Genomic DNA, 3643 nt, shown 5'->3' on the forward strand with positions numbered 1-3643 from the left:
AAGGGGGAAGGAGATAGGGGGAAGGAGATAGTGGGGAAGGAAGGGGGATGGAGATGGGGGAGGAGTGGAGGGAAGGAAGGGGGAAGGAGATTGGGGGAAGGAGATGCGGGAAGGAAAGGGGAAGGAGATCGGGGGAAGGAGATGGGGTGAAGGAAGGGGGAAGTTGATGGGGGAAGGAGATGGGGGGAAGGAAGCGGGATGGTGATGGGGGAAGGAGATGTGGGAAGGAAGGGGTAAGGAGATAGGCCGGAAGGATACAGGTCGGTAAGTAAGGGGGAAGGAGATGGGGGAAGGAGATGGGGGAAGGAAGGGGGAAGGAGATTGGGGGAAGGAGATGCGGGAAGGAAAGGGGAAGGTGATCGGGAGAAGGAGATGGGGTGAAGGAAGTGGGAAGTTGATGGGGGAAGGAGATAGGGAGGGAAGGAAGGGGGAAGGAGATGGGGGAAGGAGATAGGGGCGAAGGATATAGGGGGGAAGGAAGAGGGAAGGAGATGTGGGAAGGAGTTGGGGAAGGAAGGGGCAAAGAAATGGGGGAAGGAGATAGTGGGGGAAGGAAGGGGGAAGGAGACGGGGGAAGGAGAGGGGGAAGGAAGGGGGAAGGAGATAGGGGGAAGGAGACAGTGGGGGAAGGAAGGGGGATGGAGATGGGGGGAGGAGTGGAGGGAAGGAAGGGGGAATGGGATAGGTGGAAGGAAGGGGGAAGGAGATGGGGGAAGGAGATGGTGGGGAAGGAGAGGGGGAGGGAGGGGGAAGGCGAGAGGGGGAAGGAAAGGGGGGAAGGAGATAGGGGGAAGGAGGTAGGAGGTAGGTGAGGGGGAAAGGAGAGGGGGTGAAGGAGGGGGGAAGGAGATAAGGGGGGAAGGAGAGGGGGAAGGAGATGGGGGTAGGAAGAGGGAAGGAGATGGGAGGAAAGAAGGGGAAAGGAGATGGAGGGAAGGAAAGAGGTAAGGAGACAGTGGGGGAAGGAAGGGGGAAGGAGATAGGGGAGAAGGAGATGGGGGTAGGAAGGGGGAAGGAGATGTGGGGAAGGAGATAGTGGAGGAAGGAAGGGGGAAGGTGATGGTGGAAGGAAGGGGGAAGGAGATGGCGGAAGGAGATGGGGGAAGGAGATAGGGGGAAGGATTTGGGAAGGAGATGGGGGAAGGAAACGGGAAGGAGATGGGGAAAGAAAGGTGGAACGAGATGGGGGAAGGAAGGGGGAAGGAGATTGGGGGAAGGAGTTAGGGGAGGAAGGAAGGGGGAAGGAGATGGGCGGAGGAAGGGGGAAGGAGATGGGGGAAGGAGATGGGGGAAGAAAGGGGGAAGGAAGGGGGAAGGAGATGGGGGAAGGAGATGGGGAAGGATGGGGAAGGAGATGGGGAAGGAGATAGGGGGGAAGGAAGGGGGAAGGAGATGGGGGGAAGATTGGGGAAGGAAACGGGAAGGAGATGGGGACAGAAAGGGGGAAGGAGATGGGGGGAAGGAAGGGGGAAGGAGATGTGGGGGAAGGAAGGATGAAGGAGATTGGGGGAAAGGAGATGGGGAGGAAGGAAGGGGGAAGGAGATGGGAGTAAGGAAGGGGGAAGGAGATGGGGGAAGCAGTTTGGGGGGAAGGAAAGGGGAAGGAGATAGTGGGGAAGGAAGGGGGAAGGAGATGGGGAAGGAGATGGGGGAATGGACGGTAGAAGGAGATGTGGGGGAAGGAAAGGGGAAGGAGATGTGGGGTAAGAAAGGGGGAAGGAGATGGGGGGAGCAGATTGGGGGAAGGAAGGGGGAATGAGATGGGGAAGGAGATGGGGGAAGGAGATGGAGAAGGAGATAGTGGGGAAGGAAGGGGGAAGGAGATAGGGGAAGGAGATAGGAAGGGAAGGAAGGGGGAAGGAGATGGGGGAAGGAGATAGGGAGGGAAGGAAGGGGGAAGGAGATGGGGGAAGGAGATAGGGGCAAGGAGATGGAGGGGAAGGAGATAGGGGAAGGAGATAGGGGCAAGGAGATGGGGGAAGGAAAGGGGAAGGAGATGGGGAAAGAAAGGGGGAAGGAGATGGGGGACGGAAGGGGAAGGAGATAGGGGGAGAAGGAAGGCGGAATGAGATAGGGGAGAAGTAGATAGGGGGGAAGGAAGGGGGAAGGAGACAGGGGAGAAGGAGATGGGGGGAAGGAGTTGGGGGTAACGAAGGGTGAAGGAGATGGGGGAAGGAAGAAGGAAGGAGATAGGAGGAAGGAAGGGGGAATGAGATAGGGGAAGGAGGTGGGGTGAAGGATAGGAAAGAGATGGGGGAGGAGATGGGGTGAAGAAAGGGGGAAGGAGATGGGGGAAGGAGATAGGGGGGTAAGCAAGGGTGAAGGAGATGGGGAAGGAGATGGGGTGGAAGGAGATGGGGGAAGGAGATTGGGGAGAAGGGAGGGGGAATGAGATAGGGGGAAGGAGATGGGGGTGGGAAATGGGCGTGAAGGAAGGGGGAAAGAGATGGGGAAAGGAATGGGGGAAGGAGATAGCGGGGGAAGGAGATGGGGGAAGGAAGGGCGGAGGTGATGGGGGAAGAATTAGGGGGGAAGGAAGGGGGAGAAGATGGGGGAAGAAGATGGGGGAACGAAGGGGGAAAGAGATAGCGGGGAAGGAGATGGGGGAAGGAGGGGGAAGGAGATGTGGGGGAAGGAAGGTGGAAGGAGATTGGGGTAAGGAAGGGGGAAGGAGATGGGGAAGCAGATCGGGGGGAGGAAGGGGGAAGGAGATGGGGAATGGAACGGGGAAGGAGATAGTGGGGGAAGGAGATGGTGAAGGAAGGGTTAACGAGACAGCGGGGAAGGTGATTGGGGGAAGGAAGGGGGAAGGAGATGTGGGGGAAGGAGATGAGGTGTATGGAAGGGGAAGGATATGGGGAAGCAGATGGGGGGAAGAGTGGGGGAATGGAGATGGGGGGAAGGAGATGGGGGGAAGGAAGGGGGAAGGAGATGGGGGAAGGAAGGGAGGGGGAAGGAGATGGGGAAGGATTAGGGGGGAAGGAAGGGGGAAGGAAATGGGGGGAATGAGATGGGGAAGGAGAGACGGGGAAGGAGATGGGGGGAAGGAGATAGGGGGATAGGGGGAAGTAAAGTAGAAGGAGATGAGGGTAAGGAGATAGTGGGGAAGGAAAGGGGAAGGAGATGGGGAAAGAAAGGGGAAGGAGATGTGGGTGAAGGAAGGGGGAAGGAGATTGGGGGGAAGGACATAGGGAAAGAAGGAAGGGGGAAGGAGATGGGAGGAAGCCGATAGGGTGGAAGGAAGGGGTAGGAGATAGGGGGAAGGAGATGGGGGGAAGGAAGGTGGAAGGAGATAGCGGGGCAAGAGATGGGGGAAGGAATGGGGTAAGGGGATAAGGGGGAAGGAAGGTGGAAGCAGATGGGGGGTAAGGAACGGGGAAGGAGATGAGGGAAGCAGATAGGGGGAAGGAGATGGGGAAAGGAAGGGGGAAGGAGATAGCGGGGGTAGGAGATGGGGGAAGGAAGGGGCAAGGAGACAGGGGGGAAGGAGATTGGGGGAAGGAAGGGGGAAGGAGATGTGGGAGAAGGAGATGGGGGGAAGGAAGGGGGAAGGAGATGGGGGAAGGAGATGGGGTGAAGGAAGGGGGAAGGAGATTTGGGGAAGGAGATAGGGGGGGAAGGAAGGGCGGAGGAGATAGCGGGG

The sequence above is a fragment of the Chiloscyllium punctatum genome, unplaced genomic scaffold (genome assembly GCF_047496795.1).
Source record: "Chiloscyllium punctatum isolate Juve2018m unplaced genomic scaffold, sChiPun1.3 scaffold_116, whole genome shotgun sequence".
NCBI lineage: Eukaryota > Metazoa > Chordata > Chondrichthyes > Orectolobiformes > Hemiscylliidae > Chiloscyllium > Chiloscyllium punctatum.